Genomic DNA, 23786 nt, shown 5'->3' with positions numbered 1-23786 from the left:
ATCATATAAGGGATATGAAAAAGATTTCTATTGTAATCTCAACTCTCAAATACTTACTAACAAATGGAGTAAAAGATGGCACTCAGAGTTGTACTTTGCAGGAATTCTCTTCATTGTCTCTAACCCTTTAAAAAGTCTTAATCAGTTGGCATCTTTTATGAACAAAGTAGTAAAGGCAAGTCCTGGCCAGGGCCCCTGAAGTCAGTACCCCCTTTGCCTTGAATTGCTTGTTCCCCTTGTGCCCACCACAGATGAGGTGCTGTGGGTCATTGCAAGGCAAGTGGGCATGTGTGGGTGAGTGCAGTCACTCTTCTAGAACCTGCGGTTGTGCAGTGTTGTAACGGAGAAAGATCTTGTTCACAAACAAGCCAACTGGCTTGCCCAGCGGCAGGTCACTCTGTGAGTTCATGAGGCTGGCGTGTGGGAGGTTCTGAGAAGTGAAGCTGGAAACATTAGAGCCTTGGGCTGTTGGGTCTCGGCAAGACTTCCCATTGGCCATTACAACCACTCAAGCGCTCCCTGTGCCAGGAATGGGTGTCCTTTACCTCTTCTCAGTGACCTCTGCTAAGACCAATTCCTTTCAGACTGGTAGAGTGAGCGCTATCCATCCTTTCTCCCCATCAAACATCAGGTCCGGTTGTTTTCCCGAGCCACCTGTCAAACACATAACCAGAGCTGGAATTGTAGAAATAATTGTACTAACAGCTGGAGGGCGGGGGAGGAAATCTGGGGCCCAGCTTTCGCTTTTTGTTCTATCCATTTCTAACCTCCCTTCAGAGGCCACGCCATTGTGAAGAAAGGCAGTGGTCGCTCCCAGGGAAGGCATGGACGGCTTTCCTCCCGATTCGTCCTCACGCTAAGCTTCAGAAAGTGAGAAAATGTCATCCTGGATGAAAGATGTTAGTTCTGGAGAATGGTTTGGAATAAAGAGGTCCAGGAGGGAAGCAGCTACCTTTATAATGCTAATTCTGGTTAATAGTTGAAAGGAGTAGGCTGTAAACACAGAGCAAACTGGAAGACAGCCGGCAAAATAAAATTAGAAGTTATTCATTGACTTTAGAGTAGGTAGGGCTTTTTCCTTTTTAGGCTCCCCCCAGAAGGTATTGAGCTCAGATTTATTTATGTGTTTGTTTGTTATATACTCCCCCCTCAGGGTCTCAAATGACCCAGGCTGGCCTAAACTACCTATGTGGCCAAGGCTAGTCTTGAACTCCTGATATTCCTGCCTTCACCCCCAAAGGCTTGGATTGCAGGGGTGCATCACAGTGCTCACCTCCTGAGCTCAGATTTTCAAGCAAGGCTCCCCACACACTGCAGCTCTTCCCAGCTCCCTCCTTGCAAAGCCAGCACGGCCTCGAGCCACTATGGTTCTGGAGTTGGCAGGGAAATTCCCTTCTTCCAACCTTAGCATGATTTCAACTGACCTTGGAGCCAGGTAGTTTGCTTGGATCCCTGGATCCCCGAATGTCACCAAGAAGCAGGCTTGGGTACCTGAGGTCAGCAGTTTCTGGCTCCAAACCTGAAGACTCCAATACGAGTCACCATCTTGAGAAAAATCTATGTTTTGAGGGGCTTGGTGATCAATTCTTTCTTCCAAAAGGGCTCTGGGGAAATTGGACTATTAAGGCTTCTACTGGAAATTACTTAGACAGTAAGTATGTCCAAAGGCAAGCAGTCAATGTTCACTTCCTGGCTTTATCTTGAGTATTGTCAAAATCTGGCCAGAACCAAGAGTGACTATCCACATCGCCAAATTCCACGGCTTCCTCTGCCAGAGAAGTCCTGTGTAGACAGGTCCAGTGATGGCTTTTCTGAGCATGCTCAGTCTGCAAAGGTAGAAGGTGTAAGGTACGGAGGCTGCAGATAATCTTAACAAAGCAAAGGGACCACGTTTACATGATGGATGACTATGCATCAGAGCCCCCAGGCCTCTGATGGGACGTCCTTTGAGAAGGCTTTGGAAGCCTTCATCGATAGGAAGTTTCGGGAAGGCATGGGCCTTGCCTCATTTAGGTTTTTTTCAGCAGCTAAGTTCATAGACGGGTGGAGGCTGATGATGCTTTGGTCAGATTGTTGTCTACAATTTCTGCAAAATGGCACCAGATCTCTGTTCAGTTAGTTTTCCCATGTGGCAGAACCCCTGTCTTTTGATAATATTTATCAACTGAACAATAAGAGCACACTTCCTTATCTTGTATTACCAGGATGAGGTCGGCCCCAAGTCTTCCAACATGTCTACCATCTGTCTCTTCTTTACAGAATCCATTCCTAGGACACTAGAAGAAATACCCAGATAATATAGATTTGGTAAAGATGGGATAGTTCAACTCTGTGCTTTGGGAGCGACATAAAACTTAACAGTCGTATGACCCTGTTGGATTCATAATGTTGTGCATTTTCATTGGTGTGTAAAATTGCAGGAAACCATAGATGTCTTTGTGTAGATAGATTCCCCTTGTTAAAATGAAATCTCCGAGGACATGAGCATGGGTTAATTCTCAGCTTTCTATAATGCTCATGCCAAATAAAGGGCATGAAGTTCCTGTGTCTTGCTGCTTTTCTGACTCCAGCTGTAGTCCAGATCAGTTCCCATGTGTGATCAGTGCTATACCTGGAGTATCCTTGAAGTACTGCCTCATGACAGAAAATGATTATATCAGCCTTTTTCTTTTTGGGTTACCAACCAGCTCCTAAATCATGACACAGAAACTTCTTATTAGTTATGGATTCTCATCCTAGCTTAGTATCACTTCAGGCTAGCTCTTTTATTTTTTTTTTGTTTTTTTTTTTGTTTGTTTGTTTTTGTTTTTTTTGTTTTTGGTTTTTCGAGACAGGGTTTCTCTGTGGCTTTGGAGCCTGTCCTGGAACTAGCTCTGTAGACCAGGCTGGTCTCGAACTCACAGAGATCCGCCTGCCTCTGCCTCCCAAGTGCTGGGATTAAAGGCGTGCGCCACCACCGCCCGGCCAGGCTAGCCCTTTTAAATAAAGCTGTTTCTCTTTGTCTACCTTATGCCACAGGGCTTGTTACCTTTCTTTCTATGACTTACTTTCACTGTTTTTTATGTCTGTCTGTGATGTGGGAGTGTCATATATCAATCTGTTGATTTCATTGGTTAAGCAATAAAGAAACTGCTTGGCCCTGTGGGTGGAGTAAACAGAACAAAATGCTGGGAGGAAGAGGAAGTGAGGTCAGTCTTGACAGCTCTCCTCTCGGGAGCAGACGCCTGAGAGAGACGCCATGCCCCGCTCCCGGCATGAAGCTCTGACCCAGGGTGGACTAGGCTAGAATCTCCCCGGTAAGCGCATCTTGGGGTGCTACACACAGATGATTAGAGATGGGTTGATCGGGATGTGAGAATTAGCCTGTAAGTGCTAGAGCTAAAGGGCCAAGCAGTGTTTAAATGAATACAGTTTGTGTGTTGTTATTTCGGGGCATAAGCTAGCCGAGCAGGCGGCCGGGGTGCTGGGAACGCAGCCCCGCGCCCTTATTACTACATGTCTGTTTGGCAGCTGCCTGGCTTCTGGCCCTGGGTACCTCTCTCTTTTCTCCTCCTCCTTCTCTTGTTCCTCTGGATGCTAGATTTTTTTCCTCCTATTTTTTCTCTCTGCCTGCCAGTCCCACCTATCCCTCTCCTGCATTGCTATTGGCCATTCAGCATTTTATTAGACCAATCAGATGCCTTAGGCAGGCAAGATGAAACAAATGCAGCTCATCTTTATATAATTAAACACACATCCTTACATTGTTAAACAAATGCAACATAAACAAATGTAACACACCTTTGCACAGTTAAAGTAATTGATAAGTTTCGAATCCCTGGTTATTGGATATCTGCCACAGCTGATGTAATAAGCCAATCTAAATAAATTAATAAATCCAGGTTTAATCTGAGCAAAGCATTGCCAGGTGACCCAAGGGGAAGAGGAGAAAACCAGGAGGGGGAACCACAATGGAGGGCTTTTAAATGCCCCCTGGCAGCCATATATGGAGTACTTTCTCAGGGGCAGAATCCAGAATGAGGCAACTCCAGGGGAGGGGCCACTGCTTGTCATCCTGAGAATGGGGTTTGGAATGGCCCCCAAGCTGGAGATTCCAAACAGCAATATTCCACAGCATAAACAAATACAACACATCTTTACATAGTTAATGTTCCACAACAAATTATGCTTCCATAAAAACAGTCTCTTACACTGTTTCCTGGGTTCATGCTGGTGGGCAGAGGGAGGAGGACAGGGTTTAAAATGTAATCGCTGCACACAATATGCTTCAAGGTGGGTGGTTTGGAGAGAATATTGCTAGACGGTTACATTTTAACAAAGTGTAAACACACGCTTTAAGGCCCAGAACCCAGACACGTGGGCACTGCAACATGAGGAATTCCATACTGTAATGAGCACAGGCTCACAAGCAGTTTCTATCCCCCCCCCTCCCCCGTTAGAAATAGTTACTGGCTTTTCCCCTGCCTCCTTTTTCCTTCTGTCCCTCCCTCCCTTCTTTCCATCCACTGTACAGCTGTACACAGAGCCAGGAAGAACAAAGGAGGAAGTGATGAGGCCTCCTGGCAGGGGAAGTGTTGTCATCTGGGGGCTTCTCCGGATGGATTGTCACATTGCATTTGGGAAGATCTGTAGCAGAGAAGAACATTTCTACCCAGGAGGAAAAGCATGGGGGAAAGTTCTGGAATTTGAAACTCAACAGCTGTCTTAGTCTGTATGGTGTGGCCGTGACTGAGTACAGAGTGGGTTCTTTATAAAGATTTGAAGTTAAGTCAGCTCCCATTCTAGAGGCTGGAGGGTTTAAGATCGAGGGGTCATATCTAGTGAGGCTCTTCTTCCTAGCACTGAGGCTAAGTAGCTTATGTAGCTCATTGCTTGCCAAGATGGGCACACAAGAAATGGTCAAAATCACTTTTAAAATAGATCACCTACATGATAACCCACTGAGTCATTGGTCCATTCCTCAATGATTCAATGACTCAAAGTCTCACCACCAAATGCAGTCATCACCAGATAAGCTTGGGGATTATGCAATACAGAATTCTGGGGTGAAAACTTTAAACCATAGCAAGACTTTCAACAAGATAGGATCGTACGAGGCACACTATCATTTTGTTATGAATATCCTATATAAGAGGCATAGGTATGTTTATATCTTTCCATAATGTCAGTTGTCAGAAACTGATAAGCTATGTCAGTTTCACTGGCTACAACTCACCAAACATCCCAAATTCTCTTGCTGACTGGCTTGTGGCATTGTGTGTTCTTTCATTCCAATATCAATTATATTATTGACACTCATAATTTATACAGTTAAATGAGTATGTATGTATTTATATAGGTTACAAAATGGCTGCTATAGGGTTAGAGAGGCTGCTGAGTTCAAAGATGTCTTATTGAAAGCAGAGGCAAGCAAGACAGATGAGGAAGATGCAGAGAGAATCGCTGAGGTGGTTAGATGGGCTAGTAAGGTGTTCATTGAAAGGCTGCTGAAGGGTAGCCTAGCAGCTGGACCAAGTCGCAGACTCACAGAGGCATAAGTATGCTGTTGAGTAAAGGTCCTACTGGATGGATAGATGGATGGGTGGATGGATGGATGGATGGATCATTGGATAGATCATTGGTTGGATAGCTAGATGGATGGATGGTTAGGAAGATGGATAGATTAATGAATGTATGGACAGTTGTTTGAGTAGTCCATATTAAGCAGTTGGGAGCATGCTGAGTTTCATGCCCAGTACAGTCAGATGGTCAAATGACAAGTTGGTGGAAGTATTGGTGTCAAGGTATTTGGTGTTCTTTTTATGGGGTCCAGGTGAGGATGCTGCACTCTTCCTTGTCTGCTGAGTAAGTTTATAGACCAGGCTATAATATATATGATTATAATATAGCCACATGTCTATGTGTTTGCCATGTACTTCAATGGGTTTATAGGTGGTACCTTTTTATTAATATAAATACATTATTAGTCTGTGCCTCAAGGTTCATGTTAGACAGGTAGCTGTGCCTACTTACACATGTGAGAAGCCATGCTTCTGTGTTTGTATCTGTGTTTGCACTTAAAATAGAGCCAACTGCTGCTTTGTAAAATGGAGACACCCAGGGCCAGGCCCAAAGTTTGAAAGTCCCTCTCCACACAGCTTAGAGCAGCGCAGTAACAGGATAGCCACAGCCTGATTTCCACACATTGTTTCACTTCACCGTCGGCCTTGCTGTCTTTCCCTAACAACTCACAGAGATCTGCTCTGCTCTTTCTAATAGCTCAAAATGATGCCGTGTGGGTTTACTGGCATTTGACTACCTAGTTCCTGTTGCTGGATGCTTAGCTTGTTTTCCATTGCTATAAACAATTATCTGATCGTCTCTTTGGGAAATATCCCTGGAAGGGAATTTGTTGGGGCAGAACACCCGCATATATCTTGAATATATTGTGATTTGCATTGATGGCTTGGTCTTAGGAGATTTTCAAGTTCCTGGCTCCCTAAAGAGGACCGAGCCCTTTCTTGGACCGTTGTATCTCTGAACACTGAATCATTTTTGTCTTTGTCAGTCCTTTCCATAATGATCATTATTTTGTGTTCCTTTAGATTTGCTTCCTTAGATTGCCAGAGATTAAACATCTTTTGCTAAAGTTATTAGCTATTTGTATTCTTCTTTTACAGCCTTGAGCATTTTTGGACTTTTGCCTGGTTAGAAATTAGAGTGTTGTCCTTTTATTGACGAATGGGAACATTTTGTCTGCCAGATACACTGCTCATATTTTTTTTTCAATATTATATTCATTTTTAAACATTGTTTATATCTTCTACTGTGCCTAGATCTTAAAATTTTATGAAGTCAATCCTGGAAGTATAAAACTTCAAAACTGACTTCATATTGTGCAACATTGCAGATGGCCGTTGGTTTCATTGCTTGGATCTCGATGCTCTTTGCAATCCAACGTGGCTGCTTTTCCCGTCAACCATGGTATCTGCTTTGTTGCCGGGACAACTGTACTGACACCGGAGGTGACAAAGTTCAGCGTTCCTCCTCTTCTGTGAAACCTTCTCTCTGTGTGTGAAAGAGCATGACTGTCATATTAGGAGGCAAAATAGGGGACCCTTACTCATGCCAGCATCATTGTGGTGACTACAGAAGATACGATGGGCAAAGTCATCCCAGACACCCAGTTCTTGGGACACCTGCCAACTGACTGAGCAAGCCTCCTGGAGACAAGTTGCACCTTGCCCAGATCAATGGAACTACCCAGACTCTCCAGAGACCTGATAGCTAATAGCAATCAATCATCACAGCTTAAATCCTCAGACTTTAGGGCAGCTTGCTCATGAAGGACCAAGTCACCTACATTTTCTTCTGCATTGAGACTTACTTGGCACTGAACTTTGGGTTAGACCCTTTAATACATATAAAGTTCATTGTCATATGCTGTGTGAAGTGGGCAGAGGAGCTTAGGTCTTCATTATTTTTTTTCCATGTGTATATCTTTTCCTAACACTATATTTTGAACTTTCTTTTGCCATCCTTTGAAATGATGTGGTTCTCACCAGCTGAGTTTTCATATGAACAAGGATTGTCTTTTAAGATGTTCCTGATACATTCTGCAGATTTCTTCTCATACTCATGCACCTATAGCACAGTACTTAATTACTTAATTTTGGGTACAACTTGCTGACTGGGGTCACAGAGAATAGTGTAGGGAGCCTGTGATTAGGATTCAGGGGAGACACACTCTCTTTAATCCGTTCACATTCCTCATAGAATCTGCCCAGCTTTTGTGACATGGTGGTGATTACCAAACTCGTGTTTTGGAAGAGGAAATGTTTAGTTTAGTCTGCCAGTACAGCGAGAATGGCGGCATTCACAACACTAGATACCCATTGAGAGCCTTGTGGTTTGCAAACACAACACCAACTCACTCTTATCCTCACAATTCTGTACTGTAAGAAGGCAAAGCCCCCTGAAACAGGAGAGCAAAGAAAAGGGACTCTGACACCCAGAGGGAGTTTACTCCAAGACAGTGCATGCCGTTAGACTTTCCTACTGACCTGGAGAGGTCAGCGCTGTCTTCCATCTGTTTTTCAGGAGAAAATAGGAGGTGCATGAAAGATCAAGTAACTGCATCCAGCAGCATCCAGCAGTAGGTGAAGAAGTTAAAATCCCCAAATGTGTGTGAACCGAAAACCACAGTGTACAAAAGACAGAAAGAAAATGTCCCTCAAGGTGAAGGGTGATCTTCTCTGGAAAGAGGGTCATGGAAATCTCTGGGTTATTTTTTCTTCCTCTTTCCCCCTGATACTTCTGATATTCTCCAGATCTCTTGCATGGCTTAATTTTTGTTCTCTTGGCTTGGTTGGGGTTGCCAAGCTTGAAGGAAGTGGAAGCCCCTGTGACAAACCTGCATCCAGTCATATTGTTTCCTAGCCTAACTCCTAGTTCCCTCCTATGGGTGTGTGTAGTATGGTGTAGTGGTAGTGATAGTGGTGTATGTGTGTTCATATATGTGGAGGTGAACATGTGGATACAGATGCGTGTGTTGATCAGAAGGCAACTTTAGATGTCATTCTTCAGGTGCTATTCTTTTTTTCTTAAAGACAGGGTCACTGGCCTGAAACTCCCCAAGCAGGCTGGGCTGACTAGCTCTCAGGTCCTAGGAATAGCCCTGTCTCTGCATCTTCAGTGATGCGACTAAACAGCATCTTCTTCAGTGATGGGACGAAACGCATGCACCGCCACACGCAGTTTTTTGATTTGTTTTCGCAGTTTTGGGAAAACCAACCTCAGGTCATCTTGCTTGAGGGACAAGAGTTTTACCAACAGAGCCCTCCAGACAATGCTCATAGAAATCTGCTGACCCCGTCTTGTCTGGAACCTGATGAATGTCAGAGTATTTTCCAAAGAAGCAGTCACTATGACGTGATTGACAGAAATGGTTGGAAGGTACAGGAAGGGTTTGCGCTCACCCTACCATCTTCTGCACGCATTATTGAGTGTGAGTCTCGGTACTACCTGGCTACATTTGTTTTATTGTGGTTGGGGAAAAGGGTTGGATTATGAGGCTAGGCATTAAAAGGGTAACTTTTAGCCCAGTGGTAAAGCAGAGGGAACTTCTAAGATCAGAGTGCAATTGGGAAGGAACATTCGTTTTGGCTGATCTAGAAAGAGCAAAGAAAATGGATAGAGTAAAAAAGCAAAATAAAGTCATAAATCTATACAATGGAATTTAGTCTGCCAATGGTTTCACTAAGTAAAAAGCAGAGCAAGACCTTGTTTTGTTGTTTATGAAGAATGCACTTGAAGTTTAAAGGAAGGCAGAAAGCGAAGTATACAGAACACACGTGACTGCCCTTATCCCGAGGACTCAACTCCACAGGATAGAAACAGCTACAGCTTTTTGAGAAAGCAATCTAATCTAGCAAGATATACACATCCTGAATGTAAATGATTGACTCAGCAAGCAATTCTGGGTTTATGAATCCAGGACAGGAGAAACTTCAGGCTATGCACACAAGTAACCGTAACAGGAAGAGAGAGCTGAGAGCCGAAGCCGCATTTGTGGGGAGATGACATAAAAGGTGACATGTCTGGGTGATTTAGGGCACAATAGAGGAGCGGAACTAATAAAACACACACACACAGGTATTCCTTAGACTGGCTTACACACTTGGAGGCCGGATAGTCTCTCAACAACCACCTATGTGCTGGAGAGCAGAGAGTGCAGTGGCTTCCATGTCCAAGGAGGTGGAGGTCTCCATATTCCCAGTCCAAGGTTGAAGGATCAAAGTTCCCTGGAGAACTCCGAAAGCCCAAAGAAGTGAGTCTAGTGCCTACAAGCAAGGCAGTAAAATACATATTCTTGCTACACAGTAAAATCTTGCAGGAGTCTTCTCTTCATCTTTGTCCAGCCCACCCTTAGCCGACTTGGCGATTCCATGCATGCTCAGGGCAGGTCTTTTCCTGCTATGTTGGTTGTGTTTGGGAACACTATGCATCTGCATAAGCATGCTCCCTTAATCTCCAGGCTACCTCTCATCCCTATCAACCTGACAGCCGAGATTAAGCATTATGCCATGTCACAGAATATTGAGATTGACTCTCTGCTCAGTGCACCAAGAGGGCATCATGGAATATTATATGACTGTTAAATAACTTGGCATTTGAAAAAGCAGACTGGGAAAGGCAGAATATTATACAGCCATTAAAGAACTTGGCGTCGAAGAACACAGACTAGCAAACAGGTAAACATAGTGTATACATTCATTGCTACCTTGTATTGCTAAACTTTTGGAAACACTTAGCCATGGAGTTTTGATTATGTAGAGCCATTGTATTAATTATTCTTATTGCTATAACAAAGTGCATTTAAAAAAAGCAACTTAAGGAAGAAAGACTCACAGCTTGAGGAGAAAGTCCACCGTGCAAGGAAATACGTAGGACAGAGAGAACATTGCTACCATTGGTCACTGGAGTTGGAGACAGCTCCCTTTCTCATTAGGAAGCACAGAATACTGAGTTCTAGGGCCCCATGCACTTACCCTTTTTATTTAGTTCATGTGTGAGCCCAGTGGATGATACCCTCACATTCCAGGTAAGTCTCCCCACTTCAATTAAGCATACCAGGAAATGGCATGAAGGACGCACCTGGAGCTGTGTTTCCATGGCGATTCTAATCTCATCAAGTTGACAATCAAGATTAACCACCATAGCCACCAAATGCTAAGAGTAATATAGAGTCACACTTATAGTGTTTGAAGTGCTTATTGTTGAATGAAGAATTCCTTACAGAATAGCAGCCACAGAGAACTCCCAGCCCTGACTTGATGGCTCCCGAAGCCAATCTCAGCTTTACGCCAAACAGTATATTAGGAAGACAGTTCCAGTTAGAACCATGCAACAAGCAGACACATTGCTTTGTCAAATAAACTTACTGGTGCCTTTGGCAGTTCTTGCAAATTCAGGCTGACAAAATGAATTTGCAGTTGAAAGTTAGCTTTTTGCTGATGTTAAAGGATTTGAAAACTTATAAGGAAGAATACCCGATACTAGCCATGAATAATAACTATTCCATCAGTTACCAGAAACAAACCCAACTGGAACCAAATCAAATACCCTCCCCCTGCAGAAATGAATCCACAGAGGCTGGAGGGATGATTTAACAGTAAAGAGCACCCATGTGTTGAGGCTCACAACTGCCTGTAATCCAGCTCTAGGGGTTCCCATGCCTTCTTCTGGCTTCCATAGGCTGGTGCACACACCTGCAGATTGCACATGTCTCCATATGGACACATGAATAAGATATAGATAAAGAAGTAATATTATAAAGGAGGAATTAGTGAGCAGAACACTGAGACAAAATGACAGCCTGACCTATTTCTATTTATTAATTTTTAATATTTTGAGGCAGGCTCTCATGATGTAGTCCAGATCGCTCTTGAACTCAAGATCCTCTTGCCACAGCCTCAGTTGGGACTATAGACACGTGATCATACACATCCAAAGGAAAGAAGAAGATTCTTAAGCAAGACCAGGAACCTGGAGTCTAGAAGTGAAAGAGAGTAAATCTTAATCAGACACACGTAACTACACATTTTAACAAACACAGAAGGGACCTGAGGGGATGGCTCAGTGAGGAAGAGCACTTGCTCTTCAGCCTGAGAGCCTGAGTTTGAATCTTAGACCCATATATGAAAAGTTGGGCACAGCTGGATGTGTCTGTGATTCCAGTATTGAAAGGTGGAGGCAGGCAGGCCTGGGAGCTCACTGGACAGCCAGCCTCGTCCAAACTTCAAGCTTTGGGTTTAGTTAGAGAGAGCCTGTTTTTAAGGGAATAAGGGAGAGGGCAATAGCAAAGATGCCTCCTCTGGCCTTCCAAAGTTCAGCAAGGGAGCACACACCTGCACATTTCTGGACATGGACAACTCCCATCCTCTCAAGCTCTAAATAAACCATGGGCCTGGACACAAGGCACAGAACAATGCCTGACAGTGTTTGTGATGGATAAAGAGTTCTTAGAAATCGATTTAAAATAAGCAGCGGTGGCGGGGGGGGGGGGGCACGACAAATAGAAAACTGACCAAAGAAAATAATTAGGAATTTCAGAAAGATAAAAGAAAACCCACATAGTTCTGATGAATGTGAAAATACGACAAACATCACTATTTAGCAGGAGAGTGTAGGTTACAATAATAGTAAATCACATTTAATCTAGACACATTCTTATGCCTATGAAAACACATAAAAATATGGTAAAATAAGTGGCTAGGTGCCAGCCCGTCTAAACAGAGTTTGTAGCTTGATAGTGAAGTCATATCTCAAGCACAAATCTCATTTTCAGCTGCTGAATTCAGTAAGGTTCTTCTAGCATGAAAGAGATAGAGGCCTATGGGAAGGTACTCAGGTCCTTGGCCAGGGAGAGAAAAAAGACGCCGTTCCAGTCATCAATCATCCCATTGCCCTGCTGAGTGTGTGGTGTGTGTGTGTGTGTGTGCGTGTGTGTGCATGTGTGTGTATGTGTGTGTGTGTGTAGGTGGTGTTTCAGTACAGAGAAACTGATGAAAGGGGGGGAAGCTTCATGGGAAGAGATGACTGTGGTCATGGAGGGAGGTCGACAGTGGCATCCAGGACACACCTACATGGAATACACATACAGGTTTTTGGGTTTTGTTTTGTTTGTTTGTTTTTTTCAAGACAGGGTTTCTCTGTGTATGTCTGGCTGTCCTGGAACTCTGTACAGCAGGCTGGCCTCAAACTCACAGAGATCTGCCCTCCTCTGCCTCCCCAAGTGCTGGGTTTAAAGGTGTGCGCCACCATTGCCCAGCTACACAGTTTTGAAAAGCAATCCCTGGTAAAGTCATGAACTACTGAGGCCACAGACTGTGACTCTGCTTGATTTTCTGTGAGTTTTACTTCTTGGAAATGGACTTCAGAATATCCTGAAAAGAACATTGTTATGATCTGAAATAATCTGATGGAATAAATAGATCAGTTCAGATGGATGATCTGAAAGAATGAATAAAGTCAGTCATTTCCAAAAGCATTATGGATACTTTAAATATATCTTAGTCTTGGGCTGGAGAGATGGATCTGCTGTTGGGACAGCTGGCAGCTCTGGCAGAGGACCTAAGTTTGGCTCTAAGTCCCTACATCAGGCAGCTTAACACAGCCTACCTACAGTTCAGGGAGCACCTTTGTGGCCCAGGCTCAGCAGAGGAAGGGGCTCTATGTTTCTGAGATCAGTGATCAGAGGGTGTGAGTAGTCGTCTCGTGTAAATTACTTGAGGAAGTCCCTTCTTTTGATTTTATTATGGAACATGACTCCAAATGATATCTTGTTTCTGCACCAATAAGACTTTATGAATTGATAATGACCTAATGACTTGATGATACCCAACTCGTTCATGGGCAGGGATTTCTGTTTATAAGGTCCTTCTCTTTCCCACTGACGTTTTTCTTTAGTGTAAATGTCATTCATTATATGTATTAAATGGTCTCCCCTCATAAAAGAAACAGCAAACACCACACACACACACACACACACACACACACACACACACACACACAGCCCTGACCAGGCAGAGTAAATCACACGTTTTAATCAGGCAGGTCACAAAAGTAGTTTGTTCAGCTGCGCTAAGTGGGTTGAGCTCCAACATGATGGCTTTCTAGGATTCCTAGCGGGAATAGAGATGCCCTTAGATTCACCAAGAGTGAGGGCGGGGAGCAGATGAGAGAGCCATAGAAGAAGGAGTCCTCAGAGGATCAGAGAAGTGGTACCCTCCAGGGGAGGCCTGTGCTCCAGCTGAGTGACCATGAAATTGGCCTGTGGCCCGGGTGAGCCACGAACTTTGAGTCAAGCCTATTCTCTACATTCATCCCACTAATGTGACTCTAGATATTTTTTTGAAAATTTTATTTAATTAAAAAAATTACATGTAATGTCTAGTGCCTGTGTAAGTTTCTGAGCACTGTGGGAGAGCAGAGTGCATCAGATGCCCTGGGACTGGAATCACAGGCAGTTGTGAGTTGCCTGAGGTCCACGCTGGGAACTGAACCAGGGGTCCTCTGCAAGAGCAATAAGCACTCTTTAACTGCTGACCCAGTTCGACAGTCCCAAATATTTTTTTTTACACCAAATTATGCTTTTGTTGTTGTTGTTTTGTTTTCTTTTTGTCTTTGAAACAGGATCTTCCTCTGGAACTTGCTGTGTAGATCACAATGGCCTCCAGCTCAACAACAGAGACGCACCTGCCTCTGTGTCTTCACCCGCCCCTCCCCCTCCCGCCCCTTCCCTGCCTGCCCCTGGGCCACTCTAGGATTAGAAGCTCATCTTCCAGCTGACATCTTCTAGGTGTGGTTTTTCTTTTGAATTCAGAATCCTGGGTGGAGGGAGAGCAGGTGAGTGTGATAGTTGCTTTTCTTGCTGCTGTGACAGGAAAGCCTGACCAGCTTAAGGGGAGAAGGGTTTTGGCTCTAGCTTAATGCATCTAGTCAGTCATGGCAGTCAGGGCCCGGACTATGGTTGTAGGAGCTTGTGCCCTGGTTCCTTACATCTCAACAGACTAGGAAGCAGAGAAAGAGCCGAAGGCAGAAGCAGGCCCGCTGGAACTCTCTCGTCCTGCAGCTGTGCTCCTCCATCACCCAGCTAGGCCCTGTATCCAAAACATGCCCAGCTTGTAGCACATAACCACCACATGGGGACCAAGTGTTCAAACACAGGTTGGGTGGGGGGTAGGGTGGGGGGTTACTTTTCACTCAAACCATAAGGAAGAGGAAGTCAGAGGGGGCAATGTTACGGGGCGGCTGGTATTACAGTGCATCTCCAGCTGGTATCACAGTGCATCTCCAGCTAGTGTTACAGTGTATCATCTCCAGCTGGTATTACAGGGCGTCTCCAGCTGGTGTTACAGTGCATCTCCAGCTGGTGTCACAGTGTATCTCCAGCTGGTGTTACAGTGCATCTCCAGCTGGTATTACAGGGCGTCTCCAGCTGGTGTCACAGTGCATCTCCAGCTGGTGTCACAGTGCATCTCCAGCTGGTGTTACAGTGTATCATCTCCAGCTGGTATTACAGGGCGTCTCCAGCTGGTGTTACAGTGTATCTCCAGCTGGTATCACAGTGCATCTCCAGCTGGTATCACAGTGTATCTCCAGCTGGTGTTACAGTGTATCTCCAGCTGGTATTACAGTGCATCTCCAGCTGGTATCACAGTGCATCTCCAGCTGGTATCACAGTGCATCTCCAGCTGGTGTCACAGTGCATCTCCATCTGGTGTCACAGTGTATCTCCAGCTGGTATTACAGGGCGTCTCCAGCTGGTGTCACAGTGTATCTCCAGCTGGTGTCACAGTGTATCTCCAGCTGGTGTTACAGTGTATCTCCAGCTGGTATCACAGTGCATCTCCAGCTGGTGTTACAGTGTATCTCCAGCTGGTGTCACAGTGTATCTCCAGCTGGTATTACAGGGCGTCTCCAGCTGGTGTCACAGTGCATCTCCAGCTGGTGTCACAGTGCATCTCCATCTGGTGTCACAGTGTATCTCCAGCTGGTATTACAGGGCGTCTCCAGCTGGTGTCACAGTGTATCTCCAGCTGGTGTTACAGTGTATCACCAGCTGGTGTTACAGTGCATTTCCAGCTGGTATCACAGTGCATCTCCAGCTGGTGTTACAGTGCATTTCCAGCTGGTATCACAGTGTATCTCCAGCTGGTATCACAGTGTATCTCCAGCTGGTGTTACAGTGTATCTCCAGCTGTTGTCACAGTGTATCTCCAGCTGGTATTACAGTGCATCTTTAGCTGGTATCACAGTGCATCTCCAGCTGGTGTTACAGTGTATCTCCAGCTGGTATCACAGTGCATCTCCAGCTGGTGTTACAGTGCATTTCCAGCTGGTATCACAGTGTATCTCCAGCTGGTATCACAGTGTATCTCCAGCTGGTATCACAGTGCATCTCCAGCTGTTGTTACAGTGTATCTCCAGCTGGTGTTACAGTGCATTTTCACAGTGCATCTCCAGCTGGTATCACAGTGTATCTCCAGCTGTTGTTACAGTGTATCTCCAGCTGGTGTTACAGTGCATCTCCAGCTGGTGTTACAGTGCATCTCCAGCTGGTGTTACAGTGTATCTCCAGCTGGTGTCACAGTGCATCTCCAGCTGGTATCACAGTGCATCTCCAGCTGGTGTTACAGTGCATTTCCAGCTGGTATCACAGTGCATCTCCAGCTGGTGTTACAGTGCATTTCCAGCTGGTATCACAGTGCATCTCCAGCTGGTGTTACAGTGCATTTCCAGCTGGTATCACAGTGTATCTCCAGCTGGTGTTACAGTGCATTTCCAGCTGGTATCACAGTGCATCTCCAGCTGGTGTTACAGTGCATTTCCAGCTGGTATCACAGTGTATCTCCAGCTGGTATCACAGTGTATCTCCAGCTGGTGTTACAGTGTATCTCCAGCTGGTATCACAGTGTATCTCCAGCTGGTGTCACAGTGCATCTCCAGCTGGTGTCACAGTGCATCTCCAGCTAATATTACAGTGTATCTCCAGCTGGTGTTACAGTGCATCTCCAGCTGGTGTTACAGTGTATCTCCAGCTGGTGTCACAGTGCATCTCCAGCTGATATTACAGTGTATCTCCAGCTGGTGTTACAGTGCATCTCCAGCTGGTGTGACAGTGTATCTCCAGCTGGTGTTACAGTGTATATCTAGCTGGTGTTACAGTGCATCTCCAGCTGATATTACAGTGTATCTCCAGCTGGTGTTACAGTGTATCTCCAGCTGGTGTTACAGTGTATCTCCAGCTGGTGTTACAGTGTATCTCCAGCTGGTGTTACAGTGCATCTCCAGCTGGTGTTCAGTGTATCTCCAGCTGATATCACAGTGTATCTCCAGCTGGTGTTACAGTGCATCTCCATTCTTTGTGTGCAGGCAGCTGCACAGCCCATCCCACAGAATACTCTCTCTGTTCCTGCTTACGTTTAAATTTTTTGGGTCCACTATCATTCCGGATCCCTCGTGGGACCATCCTGTGTTCAGCTTTAGTTTATTGCACCCTTGAGGGCAGAACCAAGATCACTAGAGTGGGTGGGGCTTATTTAACTAGATTTCTGGACTCTACCCAGAGCCTGCGGTTTCTGGGCTGGGGAAGGACCCTAAATTTGCATTTCAAGCCAGGTTCCAGGTGAAGGAAACTTCGGAAGGTCTGCGGACCACATGTTGGCAGCTAAAGAATCTGGCTGCTCATTCAGCTGGGATTTATTTGATTTTGCCCCTACGCTGCGTGATGTACAGGTGCTGGGGATAAAAACCACTGAGAGAGACGTGGAACGCGTCTTGTAGTTGGCAAAGTGGGTGCTAAGCAAATGGTTGCATAAATATTTGCTTTATTATGGTGATGAAAGGGGCATTATTAGACATTATGCCAGCAAATGCCAGGGAAGGCAACTCCCCTGAAAAATGACATTTCAATTGTGCTCTCTCTAAGGAATCATTGTATTTTTCATGCCTTCATTTACATTCTCTGTGAAAACAAACATATCCCATAGCTTGAAATTGTCTCCAAGGCGTACCCTAAAGCTCTAAATGGTGCGCCCATTTACTTGGTGCTTTCCTGAACGGGGTGGGTAAATGGGAGGAAATGACAGTTTTTGTTTCAGAGTCAAGAGGTGATGAAAAGGTTGTACGGCTTGGAGGGCTGCTTGCTGTGTGTGAACTCTTCTGTCGCTTCTGCCTCTGCAGGGTCAAAGGCCAGGTTTATGGCAGCTGAAGAGGCAGTGAAGGTCTCTCACTTCACAGTGGGAAACAAGATCCCGGGATCTCACGGGGTTCACCCAGTACAGCTAGCGTGGTGCGGGATTCCAACCACACCCAGCAATTTCCTCGGGAGAGCATCCGCCACCAGGGGGATGGTATGTCAAAATGAGGGCTTGGAAGGAGGCCAAAAGGCCTGGGGGTCTAGCAGGCAGGGCTAGTAGGAGGAAGGGAGAGGTAAGAAGATAAGAACTAAGGACGTCCAGAGGTGGGACCGGTTATTAGTGAGGATGCGAGATTGGAAGGAAGATGCTTACTGCCTTCAGCATTATTTGTAGAAGGAAAAGTAATTTCCATCTCCTGAAGAGCCGGGATATCCTGAAGCGAATGTTCCCATCTCCCATCGACTGTCCTGTGCCGGTAGTGTGAATCCTGCTGCTAACTTCCAGGCCCCTTTCTGGTACCATTTCTTCACTTACCTAGAGAAAATGCGTGATGGACTCTTCTGTTAAAATCCAAATATTCTTCTCCTGAGGTAGGCTTAAAAGATAAATTAAGTTCATACAATATATGTGAATTTATATTCACAAATACATATTATATGTTATATATTATATGTAAACAAAAGTATCAGGCCAGACAGATACACAAGGAAAACGATGTCTAAAAATACATTTTGTGGATAAAGTGTTTTTATTTAGTTTTTTCTTCTCCCTTTCCTGGTTCCTTTTGAAGTAGGATTTTGATATATTAATATGGTTTTTCATTTCTCCTCCCACGGTGTGTGTTTCTGTGTGGAGAGAGAGGGAGAAGGGGGGAAGGAGGGAAGGAGGGAAGGAGGGAGACAGACCTGTAGTGTGAACACAGGATGAATGAACTCTAATTTCTTGAACTTTGTAAACATCTCAAATACGCCGGTATCCGGAACACCTGCTAAGAACTTGTGGCGGGGTAGGGTGGAAGGTTGTAACCTTTCATGCCCCTAAGTCAACAACGTTTCTTGTGCTTGATATGACCGTTGGTGACGTGACCTCAGCCTGCACTTGAAGTGCCTTTCAACGAAATCATGCGTGCCCCCTGTCCAAATACGATTAGTGGTCTTCAAAGGCCCAGGAAAAGCCCGGCATAGAATTCACACAGCCACATTTACCCAGGACGCCCACACGGTCCATACTGTTTCTATTAGGAAGCCAGTGCAAGCCCTTGGCAATCTGAGTTAATGATTAGCTGGGTGAGGTGACACAGATAAAATCCCCATATCTCAATTTGTGGTCAACTGAGTGTTGCTCTTCTGAGGACGTGTTTGATCTCCGGCACATTCAGACCTTCGTCTACCTTTATCTCAGAGCTTGAATCATCTTTTGTTTCTCCGTGCGGTCTTTGTGAATTAGGGAGTAAATATAGAAAGGTTTTACCCATTTGGGGGACAGTGAAAGAGTTAGTAAAAGGTACCATAAAGGGTTTACTGATGGAGCTGAAAACATCAGGCGTGAGCCCAACTCCCCAGCCCTCACCCAGTGGAGCCTCTTGTCCTTCCTGCCTCTGGGTGAAACTTTGTTGCCATCACTTGGGACTAGGGTGGAGTGTCACGCAGCCCTCATCAAGCTTCAAGCTTCAGAGAGGTCTGAAGCTGGGGTGACAGTCGCAGTTGTCCCAAGTGGTGACGAGGGGTTTGGACCTTTCTTCTGCTTCATGCATCAGTCACTGGCTACTGCCTCCCCAGAAAGGGACATAGTCTTTAGGCAACTAGCAGCTCAGGCTCTGCAGGCTGCACTGGGCCAGTCAGGGCCAAGTCCTTTATTATCTATTAGGGTATCCATGATCTACCACAGAGGAGTGGCAGGGGGAAAGAAGGCATACGTGGTCCTAATACACCAGAGAGGGGCAACCCACTGTGATGCCTCTGGGAGATGTGTAAACAAAAAGTCCTTACCAGTGGGTGCTTTGGGGGTTTCTAGCAATACCCCCACTGAGGATCACCAGGTATCATCCTTTGCTATAGAAATGCCTCTTGCACTGGTTTGCCTGCAATTCCCCTGCATTTGAGGATTTGCCCTTTTAGGGTTTTGGCCCTCAATAGTGGTGGTCAACTCTACAGATTTGTACAGCACCACCCTGGTTTTAGCACACACACACACACACACACACACACACACACACACACACACTCATGTCCCAGAAGAAGACATTTCAGACCTGGAACTATGGGGTTCACCCTAGAATATATGAACCGAAGACAAATAGACACAAATTTCAACTGGTATAAAAAGGTATTATGCTGGCAAATGTTTAACAGTTGGCTTTCTCCAAGTAAAGCCCAAATCTGCATTGCTGACATCGCTGTGGTGTAAGTATTCCCACCACAGCCAACATGCCACTGAGCATGGGAGTATAGGGAGAGTTGCGGAGAGTCAGTTCTTGGGAGGTGGTGTAAGCAGCTTCTGCTCCAGCACCTTGCTGGAAACAACAGGCCTGAGCATCAGTGAGATGAAAGCTTCAGACAGAAGTCGATTCTAAAGCTGTTACAGACTAGGGGGAAAGGGAGGAGCCTTCAACGGAAGCAGCTGGATTAAAGAGAAAGGAGAAAAAATGGAGAGAAAGGTCAAGGAGCTGAGACTTTCGATAGTTAGTAGCTGTTATAGGTAACCCTTCATGGTATATCATTTGGTCAGGCATATCATTTGGTGCCTAGTAGCTGTTAAAATGGCCAAGTTGCCCTCAGAATTGAATTAAATAATTTCACATTAGTATTTCTGTAGGGATATAATGGTAGGTAGGGTTACAAAGATGTACACATATATATGTTTATATATTAAACACTGGGGTTTATATATAACCTGGAACACCCATGTATAAACACACACACACACACACACACACACACACACACACACACGCCCATTCTCTATGAGACAAAGCCACATGACCAGACAGAGAGGGTCATTTTATTCCCCTTGAATGTAGACTAGAGCCATTAGAGAATGATGTCATTTTTGTTTGGTTGTTCAAGGACATCTGAGATATGAGAAGCTTAGGAGAGAAACATCCTGCCCCAGGCTACAAACAACCACAGCAAGACCGGAAAAGGTGTTCACGTGAAGACGGGTTCCTTCCAGACTTACTGACTAAAAGGACTTTAGGTCAGTGTTTATCCTTCAGGAAATAACTGGGAAGCGGGAATAGTTCCGTGTTCTGTCAAGGTGTGCGGCCACTTCAGAAACAAGAGAGTCTTTGAGGAGATGACTGGACTGGGCAGAGGCTTCCTGAGTATTTCCTTTCTTCTGGGGAGGCCCTAGGTAGACAGAAAAAATAGCTGAATGGCTTGTTTCTTGTGTGACAATTCAGTTTGACATTAAATGATGCAACTGAAAACTCAAGCGTGTTCCTGGGCTCCCTTGTCAGCCTGGCTGGAGCACACCTCACTGCTAGGAATCACTGTGAAGAAGGCAAAAGGGTGGGGTTGGGGGGGGGGTCAGTCAGCAAAATGCTTGCATTACCATCAGGAGACCTGAGCCCTTTCCTCTGAACCCACATTTTAAAATCTAGGAATAGTGGCACTTGCTTGCTTCCCCAGTGCTGGGGAGGTGGAGATAAGGATATTGCTTGGCACAATGGCCTGCCAGCTGGGCCCACTTGGCAGTGCCAAGTCAGTAAGAGATGTTTTCTCAAAAATTGACGTAGAAGGCACTTGAGGAATGACATAGGAGGTTGACTCTCCACATGGGAATATATACATGTACACACATATACCTACATTCATGTGAATGTAGACATACATACACATAGACAGACAGACAGAGACACACACAAACTCACACACACATGCACACACACACACACACACACACACACATACACACACACACACACAGAGGAAGCCATGACAATAACCTTACACTTGTCCTATCTGCTTACATTCACGTTGACTGTGTCACGGGGGCTGTAGAGAGAGGCAGGAACAAGTCTTGTTTCCAGCGCAGGAAGTGAAACTAATTGGAGCAGAAACTTTGCGTGGGGGACACTGGATGGGATCTGTAGGATGGGACTGCAGTAGGTTCAGCCCCAGATGGTGGGAGGCCTGAGGAGGAGCTGGAAAAACTGACATTCTTTTGTGCTGTTCTGCTAAAACTGTTCAAAAGCAGTTCTGTACTGCAGATGAACTTTAGTGAGAACAACTGAGCGCCTGAGTTTGTCAACTGCGGAAATAAATGTGTTAGTGTGGACCCATCTGCTGCCGTGAGGAGATGACCATGGCTTGCGAATCTTAACATTAACAGAAATTAGGTCTAGCACAATGCAAAGGCCAGGCTTTGGGTAAATATCTTGTCTATGGTAAAAATTCAGGTGTTTTTTTTTTTCCAGTGAAGGCACTGGCAAAGGGCCGATGCGTGTTGATCTGTGGTTCATAATTTTACATTGATATCAACTTGAACTTCGTGCAAGGAATCTTTCCATTGAGCATTTGTACCTACAAAGATGGAAACACATGCCAAATTCATGTTTTGATTTTTAATTTGCTTGGTTATTTTGTGGAAGTATGAAAGTTAAGTTCCAAGAAGATTTAAAAAAGAATAGGGTTTGCACTAAAATGAAAACCCAATTGTAATTTTAAAACCATTTAAACAAAAATGAAGCTTTCTGCAATATTTGGGTTACCTTCCTTGTTCTTTTAAAAGTTTTATTAAAAATATGTGCATGGGTGTTTTATCTGCATGTATGTCTGTGTAACACATGTGTCCCTGGTGCCCACAGAGGCCCAAAAAGCACACACATGTGTATATGGGCCCACAGAGGCCCGAAGAGCCTATTGGATCACCTGGAACAGGAGTCAGAAGTGATCACAAAGTCCAAAGGTGGTGGCATATGCCTTTGATACTAGCATTTGGGAGGCAGAGGCAGGTGGATCTCTGTGAGTCTGAGGCTAGCTTGGTCCACAGAGTGAGTTCCAGGACAGGCTCCAAAGCTACACAGAGTAACCCTGCCTCAAAAAACCAAAAGAAAGGAAGGAAGGAAGGAAATAAAGAAGGATGGAAGGAAGGAAGGAAGGAAGGAAGGAAGGAAGGAAGGAAGGATAATGAGCTGCTTTGTGAATTTTGGGAACTAAATAAACATGGGTCCTTCACAAAAGCAGAGAGTGCTCTTAACCATTCATTTAGTCATTGTACCAGCCCCTGCTTTCATTACTCTTAAGGGTCACACTTTGAAGACAAAAATAGAACAAACCAGACTACCCAAAAGTTTCTAACCTCCGACACATACATATGTCCCCTATCCCATATACATGCAAATTCCTGTGTGGTTAAATGGATCCAATTCAGATGGAAGGAAAATTAAAGACTTAGGCATATGACAGCTTTATTCTCTAGACTCGGGGTGATGATGTGGGATAATGGTCTGTACCCTCTCAATTGTATTTCAGTAAAATGAGGATTGTCCAGTGGTTAGGCAGGAAGAATAGGCGGGACAAACCAGGCAGAAAGTAGAGGCAGGGAAATGAGGATTCTGGGAAGAAGGAAGTTTCAGTCTGCAGCCATCACCCAGACACAGAGCAAGCAGGATGTGACTGCCTCGCCTTAAAGGTATTGAGCCATGTGCCTAAGACAGACAAGAATTATGGGCTAATGTAAGTTATAAGAGTTAATAAGAAGCCTGAGCTAATGGGCCAATCAGTTTATAAGTAATGTAGACCTCTGTGTATTTCTTTGGGACTGAATGACTGCAGGACCGGATGGGACAAAAAACCTCAGTCAACAGGGTGATAATTGTCACAAGCATGAAGATTTGAGGACCCTGTATTAGGCAACAGCCACCTGCTTTATGAGAACAAATGCTTGCATGCCAGCCTTTGATTGTTCCCCTTACAACTAGAACCAGAGTTGATGAAAGAAAACATTTAGTTCATTCAAACGTTTCTTAAATGTCTACCAGTATTGGCTCTCAGCAAACCTCTGGTGGCAAGATCAATGGGTCCTGCCTGCCTGGAAATGAAGAAGTACAGAGTGTGGTAGGGTAGCCTTGAGGTCATTCAAGATACTGCCTCTGTCAAC

The sequence above is a fragment of the Microtus oregoni genome, unplaced genomic scaffold (genome assembly GCF_018167655.1).
Source record: "Microtus oregoni isolate MIOR12 unplaced genomic scaffold, Mior012 000033F_ref0000390, whole genome shotgun sequence".
In the NCBI taxonomy this organism is placed as follows: domain Eukaryota; kingdom Metazoa; phylum Chordata; class Mammalia; order Rodentia; family Cricetidae; genus Microtus; species Microtus oregoni.
The sequence above is the reverse complement of the archived record's forward strand: the minus strand, read 5'-3'. Positions refer to the sequence as shown.